The sequence below is a fragment of the Dipodomys merriami genome, unplaced genomic scaffold, assembly GCF_024711535.1.
Source record: "Dipodomys merriami isolate MVZ:Mamm:240054 unplaced genomic scaffold, mDipMer1.0.p SCAF_5, whole genome shotgun sequence".
NCBI classification, from domain to species: domain Eukaryota; kingdom Metazoa; phylum Chordata; class Mammalia; order Rodentia; family Heteromyidae; genus Dipodomys; species Dipodomys merriami.
In genome coordinates, this window is record NW_027206068.1 from 862,203 (window position 1) to 877,366 (window position 15,164).

The window sequence follows — 15,164 nt, forward strand, 5'->3', positions numbered from 1 at the left end:
CTGCATTGAGACTGCTTAGCACACAGTTGTCTGTGGAGAATATACTAGACAGCCTGAGCAAAGGCTAGGTGCTCTGTGCTGTCACTGGGGGAATGACCATAGCTACCCATTTTCTGTTCTAAGCACTGGTTGTACTGATATCTGACAACCTATGAGCTAACCAATATTTTTTGTTTGTCTTTTAATTTAGCAAAATGACAGCTTGGAGAGGCTAAATAAATTGGCAAACTCCCCAAAGCATACTTGTTGCATACTTGTTAGCATGAGATGCTTGCTGGCTTCAGACCCAATATAGGCAATATTCTTTATCCTTTTCAACATTTACCTCTTCAAAACCTGAGCCAAATATTGAGGTGAGGACCCCAAATTTTGTTTTATAGTATTTTGGAAAGACTCTTAAATAGAACCAACATTCTGCTTGACAAAAAAAAAAAAAGAAAACACACCAAAAAAACATGTGAATAAAGCCTCCATGTATGTTTTAGTAGTAAGCATATTCTAGACACTAGTATTTCCTACAACACATCCATTTTCATAAAAACTATTCATAGCTCTCTGATGCATAACTATTTTCTTAGAGGAAAGCTTTTTGAGTTTAGCCTTTCTTGGAAAAAAAACCACATGACACTGAATTTCCTAAACCCACAAGGTCTGTGTAAGGAGAAAAGAAATAGGCTATTTGTCTGAGTGAAGATATGAGGACTTCAGATATTTTAAGCTCCATCTTACATGAGAAGCATTTGACCACCTGTTTTTGTTTTGGTTTGTTTTTCCTGGCCTTCAAAGCAAAAACAAAATTGATGAGTTTACCTCATAATGGAAAGTGGTTTCTCAATCTTTGTGTGTGAGGTGGGGAGGGAGGGTGTTCTGGGGCTTGAACTCAGGGCCTGCACACTGTCCCTGAACTTTTATGCTTTAGGTAAATTAACTCTGTATCACATGAGTCACTGCTCCATTTCTGGTGGTTTTGGTGGTTAATTGGAGATTGTGTCTCATGGACTTTCCTGCCCCGGCTGGCTTTGAACCGTGATCCTCAGATCTCAGCTTTCTGAGTAGCTAGGATTACAGATGTGAACCACTGGTGCCTAGCAGGAATTACATTTTGGTGTGGTCATGCATTCATACAATGCATTTTGATTAAACTCATCCCCTCTATCACTCTCTTTCTCTCCTTCTTTCCCAACCAATTTCAACAGACTTCATTATCCTACTTTCAAACATGTACATAAAGTGTTTTGACTGTATTCTTGAAAAATACTTTTATGCAGGAGCAGTCAAGTACTTAGCGATACTGTGAATGAGTGCCTAAAATACATCCCCTCCAATTCTAAAATTCCAAAGATCATGCACTTCTAAAATAGATTTCCATTGAAAGTGGGTGTGCATAGCTGATTTTCTAAAGAGTCTAGTAATAATGTTACTTCTAAGAAGGATAGTGGAGCTTAGTATAAAAGGATAAAAGTTTTCACGTTTTCAAAGGACAAAATTGAAAACCTTTTATGCTTTTATATTTTTGGAATTTAGGTCTGCGAATATGCATGTCTATTTCTGTAAAACCAGGCTGGGTACCCTCTGATGGTCCCCTGCTGAGTTCCAGGACCTCTCCTACTAGCCAGTTTTCTTAGTTAGTGTTTTTTATCCTTCCCATTTGAGTCAAGTTCCTGGCATTTGAATCTGAGTTGAGGTCTCACCCATGGCTTGCAGAGTATTAAAGAAGCAGCTTCTGTCTCTGGGACAATATGGTGACAAGATACTGCTGAAATATCTTACCCTTTGTTATGAGGATGCTTCCGTGTCTCTAGAGTTGAGGCTTATAGGATACCTACAAAATCAGAGTCGACACTCCATTGTAACAGCAAATAGGACACTGACCAAAATGAAAAGTTGTCATCTTTCCTTATATCCAACAGTGATCCAACATGGCCCCCTAAATCAGAGACACCCAGAGTAGACATAGAGGAAAGCACAGCTCACAGGTCCAGAAACTTGTAGGAACCATTCCTGAGGGGAGCAATGCTTGGTTGGGGAAAATAAGAATGGAATGGGCCCACAGCTTGAGCCTCAAGATTTGACATTCTTCAGAGTTCTAAACATCAGGGAGACTGATGCCCTCTAGGGGAATGGATTCATCTTCCAAAAGACAGGAGAGTGTGTAAAGTAAACAGAGTAAGTTTATTTGAAGGTGAAAGGAAAACCACGAAAAAAGTAATGAGACTGCTCCATCAGGAGAGGGGCCCAAAGAGGAGTCCAATGGAGTCCTTGCAAGGGTGATTTCAATAGTACAGGAGCTACGCCCCTGTCTCCTCCCCTTGGCTTTGCTCTGATAGCTTGGAGTCTCGTATATGCAAAGCCCTGGGTATTTTCATTGGTTGCGTGGACACCCAGGGCATTACAGGAAAAAGAAGCCTTTGAGCTGGAACTCAAACATTATGCGAAGAAGCATTTGAGCAGGAGCCCCAGGCACTATGGGAATAAGAAACACCATAACGAATCACATGTTATCTGCCACTTTTACCTCTGCCACTTTTTATCCCTATCTAACAGTCCCCCTTTCTCTCTCAGGATGATGTGAGGATCATTCACATTCAGGAGCCATTACAAGATTCTCACAGTGAATATCGGAGGAAAATTTCACCATGCATGTGAGGGAGCAGTCAGCAGAGACCTAACCTCACCTACGGAATATTTTAAAATTACATCTAAAATACTTTAATATATATATATATATATATCATACACATATATACATAAAATGAAGAACACACATGAGCTAATAAAAATAGCTTAGTATACCTACAAAACTGTAAGAGTCTGAAAGAAACCAAAAACTAAATGATAGATATGTATATGGATGGATATATGTACAGAAATATCTATCTGTCTGTCTGTCTTTATCTCCAGAGGACATGGCCATAGGAATGCATATTCCAATGGTCAAATATAGTTTGTGTAGAAGACCTACTAGGGTTTCATCTCAGACTAACCTACTCAGGAAAAGGGAAATACATGCTTCTCTCTTCCCTGGCTGTCCTGTACTGTATGAGGGTGGGCAAGCCTGAGAAGCATGTATAAAATTTCCAGTCCAAGGACTCAGGATCCCTATAAACCTGAGACTTACTATAACAATGCCTTTTAGTTCCTCATATTGTACTATTACCTGACTAAAGGACACTTTTCCTTAGTCCCTCCAAAAAGAAATTGCATGACAAAAGACTTAAGTTGAAGATGCTGAGCAAGCATCAAAACTAAAGAGTCTAGAATGGCAGACAAAACCAGGGATGATTTTGTATGCTTGTGGTCCCAGTTGTGTGTGTGTGTGTGTGTGTGTGTGTATGTGTGTGTGTGTGTGTGTGTGTTGGGGGGAGAAGTAGAGGGGTGAAGGATGGGCATAAGAACAGTTTGAGACCAGGAATTCAGGGCAGGATGATGCAATGATCAAATAAGTAGGTGTTTGTTTTGTTTTCTTATTAGCTATAATTAATATATTAAATGCGTCACTTTTAATGAGACTTGTAAACAGCATGCAAGATTAAGTGGACTATAACTAAAAAACAGAAAAATCTAAGATTCAAAAATTAATGCTGCAGATAAATAAAATAGTTTTAAAAACCCTGTACAGGAAGTGAAAAATGTCTTGAATGGGTTCATTAGTGAACTGGATATAGCTAAGAAAGGAATTTTATGAACCTGATGATATTTCAATAGAAAATTCCAAAACTGAAAAATAAACTGAATAAAATAATAAACAATAAATTGAAAAAAGGATGAAAAAAGAGAACAGAGTTTAATCTTGAAAATCCATTAGACAGCTACATGTGGTATAAAATATACGTAATTGATATATGTAATTTTATACATGTGGTATAAAATATATGTAGTTGATATAGAAGAACAAAGAGAGAAAGAACAGAAATAATATTCAAAGTGAGGTTTTTCCCCCTGTATTAATATCAGACAGCAAGCTACAAGTTTAGGAAGATCAGAGAACACAGATACATAAATGTCCACCCTCCCCTAAAAAATGTGTTCATTCAAACTTCAGAAAATCAAAGACAACGTCTTCAATGAAGCTATGGGGAGGGGATGGCCTCTACCCAAGGTGGAGTTAGGAGACACCTGCAGAAAAGAGGAAAACCACTTCCAGATTCTCCTCAGAAACCACAAAAGCAAGAAGAGAATGGAGTGAAATATTCAACGTTGAGAGAAAACAAACCCTCACAAACATAGAATTATTTTTGAGGAGTGAAGGAGAAATCATTTACTCAAAAGACAAAAATGGAAAGATTTGTTGCCGGGAGACCTGATTTGCAAGAAATGTTAAATAAAGGAGGGTAAAAAAATCAGAGCCCGGCCGAGTGTGGTGGCTCACACCTGTAATCCTAGCTATTCAGGAGGCTGAGGATCGTGGTTTAAAGCCAGCTCCAGCAAGAAAGTCTATGAGACTCTTATCTTCAATTAACCACCCAGAAAAATGGAAGTGGTACTGTGGCTCAAAGTGGTAGAACACTAGCCTTGAGCTGAAGAGTTGAGGAACAGCACCCAGGCCCAGAGTTCAAGCCCCATAAGTGACAAAAAAAAAAAAACAACTAAGTAAAATTAAATTTTTTTAAAAAAATCAGAGCCTAAATAAAGAAAGGAAGATCATAAGAGAGTAAAGGATTGAGAGAAAATAAAAGCTTCAATTTTTCTATGAATCCACCTAATAACAGATTGTCTAAAAAGTAGTAATAGCGGGGCGCTGGTGGCTCACGCCTGTAATCCTAGCTACTCAGGAGGCTGAGATCTGAGGATCGCGGTTCAAAGCCAGCCTGGGCAAGAAAGACCGTGAGACTCCTATCTCCAATAAACCACCAGAAAACCGGAAGTGGTGCTGTAGCTCAAGTGGTAGAGCACTCTCCTTGAGCTGAAGAGCTGAGGGACAACGCCCAGGCCCAGAGTTCAAGCCCCACGACTGACAAAAAAATAAATAAATAAATAAAATAAAATAAAAAGTAGTAATAGCATAATTATATTCAACTAGACACATAAATAGAAATACATGCTTATGGGTAAGAAATAAGTGACAGCAGCAATATAATGACATAGAAAAGAACTGGGAATATTTTGATACTATTCTAAGGAACTAGTACTATCTGGAGGACAGTGCAATGTTGCTTCAAAGCAGATATGGATGCATGGCTAAAAGTATATTGCAAAAACTGGGGCAATCTATTTGAAAAAGTAAAGAAAACAACAGATATATGTAACCAAGAGAGAAAATAGAGCAATCAAATGCTCAACTGAACACAAACAGGGAGCTATTGTCTCAAGATGGATGGCTGTGAAAGATTGGTTGTTAGAGACAGACAGATAGATATAGCTAGACAGATAATAGTGATATTAATTAACAATAACCAAAAGATACAATTCCATTTTTGAATGTTTTTTTTTAGCATTTTTGAGATATTGTTAATTCCCCTTTACAGGGATCTTAGTAAGTTTCTCAATTTGTACAATACTTGCCCCTTAGTAAATATTTTTTTAACCAGTAAACATAATTTAGTGCAAGGTATTAGGAATTGTTTCCAGAAAACAATATTCCTAAAAACACAAGCCTGGAGGTCACCATTGTAATCTACAGATTCAGTTCAGAATACATATTTAATATTCATTTAATATTCTTTCAGTTGAGTTAATCGCAACACTTAAAACTTGGGAAGTTCCTCTTTAGTTATCATGCCTAATTGGGGCCCTGAATGTCCACAGTTAAATAATGTGTAAATAATGCCTGGTTAAATGCTTATGCTACACTATAGATGCTTTGCTTTTTTTTCTCTCCCAAACACATTCTTCGTTTTGTCCTGTATAAACTGCCATTAGTGCTTGTCACACAGTATAGTTATTGCTTGAAATAAAGTAAAAAAAGCACCTTGCATACATAGACACTAGGCAAAAGCTACTGCCCCAGTCCCTTTCTCATTTCCCTGGAGATTTTTTTTCCCAACATTTGTATATGCAATATAGCAGTAGAACACTGGCATGGAGTCTAGGCTCATTAGAATTATCCTTCAATTAGCCCTCATGGTTATATGAACAATGAAAACATAGAATTAGTCGTCATTATTGTTTTCTTTTGAAGGAAGAACCCTTCAGCCTCCCAATGGCAACAACTTAGAAATAACGATTCCCCCCTGAGATTTCTAATTATGAACTTTGAGGACCACACTGTTCCTTGCCTTCAAAAGCACTGTGATTTGTTACAGCAGCTGCAAGAGGGAAAAGGGGCAATGAACATCGAAATGTGAGCTGGCATCCGCAGTCCACATTCACGCCTTGTGCAGATGGAAAGCTAATAGAGACCTCGGGATGGTAGCGGGGAACTGGCACATCGGGCACCCGGCTGGAGGGCGCTTGCACAGTCAGTGCTTCTGTACAATAGCTCCCAGATTGCTTTTCTTCAGAGATGGCTTTGGATCGGGCTTCTCTTCATGTGGGGGTTGGGGGTGGGGGATGATGGTAGGGAGCCGGCTCTGATTCCACTCTGGAAATTCCACTGACACTGGCAGTTCAGAACCGGTGGATCTGTGCTTGTAGGAGGAGGGCCAAAGATGGGGATGTAATAGGGGAAAGATTGCTTAGTGCTCTGAGGGCTTTGCAAAGACTGGAGGGACCTAGCTGCCCCCAGGGAAGTCCGAAAGCCTCCTGCCTACAGCATTCTGTCTAGATCAAAAGTGGGTTTTCATTTTAGAGAGCTTTATCTGAGACTCTTGGCAGGAAAACAAATCCTGTATTTTAAGTATTTGTGCCTGGAGGATATGGGGCTGAGTCAGTTATTTCTGCTTTAGCCAGAGGCAATTGTGTGGTCTTTTTATTGTGATCTTGTTAGAGAAGACTGATTTGTTTGCAACTGTATTTGTGTGTGTGTGTATGTGTGTGTGTGTGTGTGTGCATGTGTGTTCTTGAGTATGTGTATTCTTGAGCATGTGTGCACTGATATTGGGGCTTAAATTCAGGGCCTCTCTAGGTTTTGCTTTTTTTCTGATGAGAGTTGGCACTTTACCACTTGAGCCTGGCTTCCATTTTTTTCTTCCTCCTTTTGTTTTTTTGTAGTTTGATGGTTAATTGAAGATAGCATTCTCATATTTGTTTGCCTGAACTTGCTCTGAATAGTGATCCTAAGATCTCAGCCTCCTTAGTAGCTAGGATTATAGGCACAAACCACTATCAACAGGTGAGAAAGTTTTTTTCTAACTTTACTGTTGTTGTTGTTGTTATTATTATTATTAGCTTGTCTTTTGATGTTTTTGGTTTTGGGATTGAAACTCGGGTATTACACTTGATAGGCAAGAGCTTTGCTACTGAGCTATTCCCAGGAACTACATTGTTTTAATAACTGAACTTCTCCCTTCTCCTCAGAGAAATTAGTTTTTCCATTTGGTTTTTAAAGTAAGTTAATTTTTTGGTACTGGTCCTCGGGCTTGAACTCAGGGCATGGGTTCTTATCCTGAGAATTTTTGCTCTACTAGTCGAGCCACAAACACACTTCCACTTTTTTGTGATGGATTGAAGATAAGAGTCTCACAAGACTTTTCTGTCAGAGCTGGCTTTGAACCATGATCCTCAGATCTCAGCCTCCTGAGGAGCTAGAATTACAGGTGTGAGCCACCATGTACCTAGTTTTTTTTTTTTTAATCATTCACTTTTAACTGACAAATGAGAAGCAGGACTTGTGAGGGAAGGCGGCATTTTCTCTGCTATATTGTGATGGACAAAGAAATGTTCATTTTCATACCCCACTTTTCTGAGAGCTGAGAATATTTTTCACAGATCTTCCACCTGTCACATAAAGGAGAGAGCGAGGAAGTCTCCTGGCCAGGGTGGGGCTTCACCCTCGTTGGGCATCAAGGTATGGACTGTGTAGGACAGCATTGGCTTGGGCTCCCGGGCCTGCTGGCAGGATTGTGTCCTTCTGTGTGTGGCACCTGAGCCAAGCATGGAGTTTGGCTCTGTCTCTTGTCCCATGGGTCTTTTTGTTTTATGTCTCCAGACTTAACAAAGGATCCTCCTAGTTATTTTTGTTTGGGCAGGAACATTCCAGCAGGGAGACCAAGGAATTTTGGTGGCTGCTTAGTCCCACCTCCACTTCCTTCAGCTACAGCTGCCCCCCACCCCACCCCTGCCCTCCTTTAGGCTGTCTGGGCCTCCCAAGTTTACTGAGGAAAAGCCATTCTTGGGCTTTCATGTGAGGAGACATCAATGCCTTTTCTGGATACCAATCAGAACTTACTATCTGAAAAGTATAAAGAGTAAGACCTGGTGCTTTGAATATGATGCTAAAAAGCTTCCAGAGAAATCCCCATGATAGCACAACACCATAAACTACCTGAACTGATCACGGTTCTTTGACTTGGCTTCTTTGACTTGTATGCATGAATACCCCTAAGCTACAACTGCAGAGAAGGGAATTTCTCTCCTGCTCCAAGCTTCTAATCTCCACCTCTTCCCACACTATGATCCCTCAGGGAAGCTGTTTTCTCAGGGATATAGGACCTTTGCTGGCCTTAGCAACTTACAGGAATCCAAATTTTAGATCAAGATTAAGATAGATACTGTGCTGTTAAAGAGTTTCCAGGACCAATCTCAGCCAGTGACTTTATCTCATACTACAGGGGGTGGGGTGGAGAAGCTAAAGTAGCTACTTCTGAAAAATGCAGATGTGAGACTTAATGGCAAAGGCCAGAAGTTTGTATCTCATTCAGAACCTTGATCCGCTGTGAGGACTAGAGGGGTCATCTTGGAACCTAGGATTCTCATTTAGGAAACTTGCCTGACCTGGAGAAAAAAGAATTATGAGTTAAAATGAGATTTTATCAGCAGAGCATCGAGCAGGCTCCAGCATCCCCACAGTACTTTATACAAAGAGATGACCAAGCCCTTCAGTTCTAGCAGCAGCCTGGATGTTTCTCTGGTCACCACCCAAAGAAACTGCAAGAAATCCTACTGGTTTGTCATCTCTCATACCAGCTCTAGGGTGTGGAACTTTAGAGAACAGACCTTTGCCTTGTCCCATACTTTGGAGTTAGAAAGAAGACTGAGTTGGAGTTGGTGTTCACCTCACCTCAAGTCAAGTGGTGGCTTTGCATACCTTCATGCCTACACCTATATGGGCTCCTTGTAGAGAGAGACTTGTGTTGGCTAGATGCTGATGTCTATTTTCCCAAATTGTCACCACAGGGTGACAACACCCATTCTAATGGGCAGAAGACAGCCAGTGACAGTCAGTAAATAAGGATATTGTGCAATAAGGACACAAAGAAGAATGCACTGGAAGTGTGTGGAGCCAGAGGGTCTCACTGAGAAGAGGGCACGAAAGAGGGGAAGTGCGTCAGAGAGGTGCATGGGAAGATGAGACATCTAGTTGTGCAAAAGTGAGTCCTGGATACTCAGCTGACACTGGGGAAGCCATGTGATTGAAGTAAGGTTGTGCAGAGGGGGCAGCGGGTAAGCTCAGAGCAACGATCCTGTTGGTGGGAGGGTCCTGCGTGTTCTTGACATGTCACTATGATGTTTTCAGTTTTTATTACCAAGAAGATTGAAAAAAACTGGAAGGTGGAGCAGACACATACGCAGTTTTCTTTTGAAATCCCACTTACAGCTCTGTGTGGAAGGACAGAAAAGCAGGTAAGGGGTTGTAACGAAATCCAGGTGACCCTTGGGGCTGGATTGCAGTGATGGAGGCTGTATGATGTGGATAGATCCTGAACTTACTTTGCTGGAGGAGTGGGCAAAAATTATTGATGAGGGGCTGGGAAGTTGGCTCAGTGATAGAGCGCTTGCCTTGCATGCCTGAGGCCCTGGGTTCGATTCCTCAGCACCACATAAGTAAAAAGAAAAAAGCCGGAAGTGGCGCTGTGGCTCAAGTGGTAGAGCACTGGCCTTGAGCTGAAGAGCTGAGGGACAGTGCTCAGGCCCAGAGTTCAGGCCCCACAACCGGACCAAAAAAAAAAAATTATTGATGAATTGAATTTGGGTCCTGAGAAAAAGACAAACCAAAACCAACCCTGAGGTTGTGTTTGATCTGGGATGGTGGTCTTCATTGAGATGCAAAGTAGAAGGAGGACGGGTTAGGGAGGAGGAAAATCCAAGTCTCAATGTGGACCAGGCTTGCTTGAGACAGATGTAGACTTCCAGGTAAAGTTGTTGAAAAATTATATAGGTACATAAGGGAAAATCTATGGGGTGGGGTGAGGTGGATCTTCAGGATAGAATGTAGAGGCCAGAAGTAGAGCTTAGTGTTAGGCCCTGAGGCTTTCTGCTGTGAGGAGACACAGATCATGAGGAAAAGCCCTGCCCAAGAAGCCAGAATCCTACCTTTTAATATGAAATCTTCACATTTAGCAAACATGCCATCCCCCTTATGAAAATCCAGGCCAGAGTCCAATATGATCTATAAGATCTAAAATATTTTCCACTTGACCCTTTGCAGAAAACGTCTGTGGCTTTGCCCTCAATGCACAAATGCACCACTTCTCTGATTGTGTTCACTGGCATAATCTTGCCCCCCCCACACTCATACTTCACTGTTTCTTTGTGTGTTGGCTCCACTTTTAGCTTGTGAAGTCAAGAGGGCTACAATCCATCAGCTATCAGACATGCTTCCTGGCTGCTCAGCCCAGGAAAGAGGAAAAGAAACCATCTCTTTCCTATTAGGTCCAAAGAGCTGCAATTAAAACTCTGTGCTAGTCAAGCTCTGTGCTAGTCACTCAAAGCCAGCCTAATTACTTGAGGCTCTGATAGATATAAGCAAAAGATAGGTAGCTAGGTAGGGAGGTAAGATTTATTGGAAGAAATGGCTTATATGATATAGAAACTGGGGAATCACACCAAAGGTTCTGTACAAGCCGAAAACCCAGAGATGCTAACAGCATGACTGAGTCTGAGGCTGAAGGATTCAGAACCGGGGCGGGGGCGGGGGGAGGATGGGGTTGGATTATGGTGCAAATCTGGGGCTGAAGGCCTGAGAATCTGGGGGACCACTGATATGAAACTGGAAGTCCGGAAATCAGAGACAGGAAAAGTGCTATGACATATTCATTGGTTTCTGTTTTTGTTCATCCACACTAATTCCATGTAGTCCATTGATAGTCACATTCTAATCTCTCTAGAAAACTACCTTAGGAGCATGCTCCCAAATCATTATTTGTTAGGATCTAAGCACTCCTTAATTCAGTGAATTTGACATCTAAAATCAGCTGTTTCCTATCAGGAGATGTCTTCTCTGACTATCCAGGTTTGGGTCTCTGCCTTGGAGGTGGGAGGGGGTTGGCCTTATCCCAATCACGTGGAGTAAGTAGGGGAACCATGCTGAACTGGTGAAGTTAGGTACTGTCATCAGAATCCAGATTAACTGGGGATGGTGTTCAGTCCTTGAATAAGTCTTTCTTATTGAGGAAGGAAAAGCTGGAGTCAGTAATACAAGGTGGTACTAGAGTTATATTATATAATATCTGTGATGAGTTAGTTGTTTTCCATTCTTTAAAAAACCTGGAACATACTCTGGGAAGACATTTTAGCCTATTTTTTTTTTTTTTTTGAATTCTGGTACTGGTGCTTGAACTCAGGGTCAGGGCACTGTCCCTGAGCTGTTTTTGCTCAAGCCTAGCACTCTATCACTTGAACTGCAGCTCTACTTCTGGCATTGTGTGTGTGTGTGTGTGTGTGTGTGTGTGTGTGTGTGTGTGTGTGTGTGTGTGTGTGTGTGTGTGTGTGATATTAATCTAAGAGTCCCGAGGACTTTCCTGCCTAGGGTGGCTTGGAATTTTGGTCCTCAGATTTGTGCCTCCTGAGTAGCTAGGATTACAGGCATGAATCACCAGCAGTCTCCCAATCCTTTTTTTAAAAAACAAAGGTTTATTGCAAATTTCCATCATAGAAATGACTTAAATTCTGAGCTGAAATTAGGAAATAACACAACTGATTCATAGTAATGATAAAAAATGTTTGGCAATAATTCAGCTATGTAAAGTCATAGAAAGAATTAAAGATGAAGTCAGACATTTATTGACTTATAAATGACACATAATCTCCATGAATAGCATTCACATCTCCTTCACTTTAAGTCTGAGCTATGATTAACACTAGCTGATGTTTACTAGTTATGGCTACGCCCCAGTTTCCTTGTTTCTTCAGGAATTCATCTTCCTTGCTTCCTTCCTTTCTCTCCTTTCCTCCTTCTTCCTACCCACCCTACCTCCCTTTTCCTTCCTTTTCTTTCTCTCCTCCTTTCATTTCTCTGCTTTCTTCCTTCTTTTTTCCTCTTGTCATCCTTTCCTCTCTCTTCCCTCCCATCCTTCCTCCCATTTTCTTCCTCTTCTTTCTCTTCGTTTCCTCCCTTTCTTCCCTCCCTCCTTTTATCTTGCCATCACTTCCACCCTACTTTTCCTCATTCTTTTCTCCCTCCTTTTCTTCTTCCATTCTTCCCTTCTTTATTTTCTTCCTTTCTCCCTCCCCTCTCTTCCCTCCCTCTCTTCCTTTTTTCCTCCCTCCCATTCTTCCCTCCTTTCCTCTTGTCCTCCAATCCTTTATTTGAGAAATACTCTTGAATCCTCTATGTGCAAACGACTACATTGGTTCCTGGGATTCAATAATGAACAATCCCCTGTTCTTCCAGAGATTGTAGTTCATTGAGAAGAAAATCATCAACCAATCTATATAGTATATTGTGATTTTCTGAATAGTATCTTGTGTGGATTTGATTATGTACACATTGGAAAACAAAAAGTACAGGAATCCACTGAATTGAATTCATTTGAGTTGAAATCTAAGAATTAACCAAGTGAGGGATAGTTTCCTGAGTAAGACTATGAAGGTAGGAGCTAGCACATGTTAAGTCCTCAAAGCTCTATGGAGTTTAATGTGTTCTACAAACTGAAGGGAGGTCATTCATTTCTCAAGCAAAGACATACAAACCTAGTATAGATTAAAATGAGCTTGGAAATCAATGCAGAATTCAGACGAAGCAGGAAAAAGTAGACCATGTTAAAAAATCTGACTTTGTATTTTATAATCATAAAAAGGATAGTATAATCAGAGTTGTGTTTCAAAAAGTTATCTCTAGTGGCAATTAAAGAATGAACTGGAAGGGTCCAAGATGGGTGGTGGAGAGATCAGTTAAGAGTAATTCGGGGAAAACATAAGGATAGTTTTTACAACTAGGATGGTGGAAACAGACACAGGCAGTCTAGAAAGATTCATAGTTTGAATAGGTTTATATATGAATTTTGAGGGAGAGGGCAATATTATTCCCACCTTGCTAAGTGGGTAGAAGGGATCATCCTTAGGTATTGGGATAACTGAAAAAAAATCAAAATTGAGATAAGTTGATATTTCAAATACTTAAATTCCAACTTCCTTGGACATATCCAACTTGCAATTATGGAGAAATTAAGTTTGCAGCTCTGAATTGTAGTGTAGGATGGAACATTTAAAGAAGAAATGGCATACTGGAAATTTGAATGCCAAGTTTCATGATTGTTACACAAGTTATCTAGCAATTGAGTCAAGTCCAATTACTTTTAGTTTGTTTTTCAGGTAGGGTTTCATACTTTTACCCAGACTGGCTTCAGACTATGATTGTTATACTTTTGCCTCCCCAGTAACTGGGATTACAGGCATGTACTACTATGCATGACCCAGGAAGTAAACATTTAAATACTTATCAATTGTTATTAATATTTCAAATATGTGGAAATACCAAGAGATAGATTAGAGAGGGGAGGAAACAAGAAGAGGGGAGAGAAATAAATAGGAGAGGAAAGGCAAGTAGAGGAGAGGGGAGTGGAGGAGAGGAGAGTTGAGAAGAGAAAACGAAGACAAAAACTCAAGATAAGGAAGAATCACTTTGGTCTTGGAAAACCCCTTGAAGTGGAGGAGGATGAGGTGGCAAATAAGACAGATGAAACAGACAGATAGGTAAGAGGAAAATTTGGAGAAAGTGTGGTCAGGGAAGACAAGGATAAACACTGATTCACAAAGGAGGAAATGGTCAGAAAATGAAACGCTACAGGGAAATAAAGTATGACAAAAACTTGTCATGCATTGGGTCTGGAGGTGTTGAAGTCATTAGTGGCCTTAAGTAAGAGTTGTTTGGGGAATGCTTGGGGTACAAGCTAGATTGCAGTGGGCTGGAGTGACTCAGATCCTGTATTCACAGGACTCTTGTCTTTTGCTTTGGTCTTTTTTATTATTCCAAGTCTGCCCTTTGAACCTGGTCTCCTTTCTTGAGTCTCAAAGACTTGACTCAACTCCACTTTCCAGCCCTTTTTCCATCCCAATTAATCTCTTTAGAAACCCAGTTCTTGTGTCTAGCCCATCCAAAATCCCAGACAACAAATGAGTCTGATTCCTTCAATGAAGATAATTGTAGCTTTTTCCCATCCAAGAATATAATATGGACCCCAGACTTGCCTCAGGCTTCACCACTAATTGTATAAGATTGGATAGTTGCTTAACTTCTGTTTCTTCATCTGTGAAGCAAGCACTAGTCATACCTATCTTGCCATGTTATTGTGATGATTAGTGTTCTTGATACTTGATTATTCTCAATAAATGTTGGTTCCCTTTCTCTGCCTTTCTTAGAAGAAAGCAAACTTCCTTTTAGCCATCATCTCCGGTGCATTCCCACGTTTAAAGTAATGTTTCTAATGTGACATGTTGTAATCAAAGAATGCAAATGTTCCCATGGTCGTGTTTCTTTATTCACTGAGCAGTTATTTCTCAAATACCTTCAATGTGACCATCAAAGAGCTAGGATTCAGGCAATCAATGATGTAGTGAAGGAGGAAGACACATATTAGAAAAGGAAAGCCACAAGTAACATGATTACAAATTTCACTAAGAAACAGAATAGGCTTGGGTTTAGCTAATTTTAGCTAAATTTCAAGTTTAGCTAACAAAGAAGGATTTTATGAAAAACTGATGTGTAAGTTGATTTTATGAAAAACTGATGTGTAAGTTGCCATGTAAAAATAAAGGCAGGAAGGAACCAAGGACATTTATATTAATGAATATCACACATTCATTGACAAGGTGAACAAACTATGAAGATCTTTTCAGAAGCTACTTACGTGTGATGGTTTGTTAACCCCTACACTGTATCTACATCTAGGTGTCTCTACATGTATTAA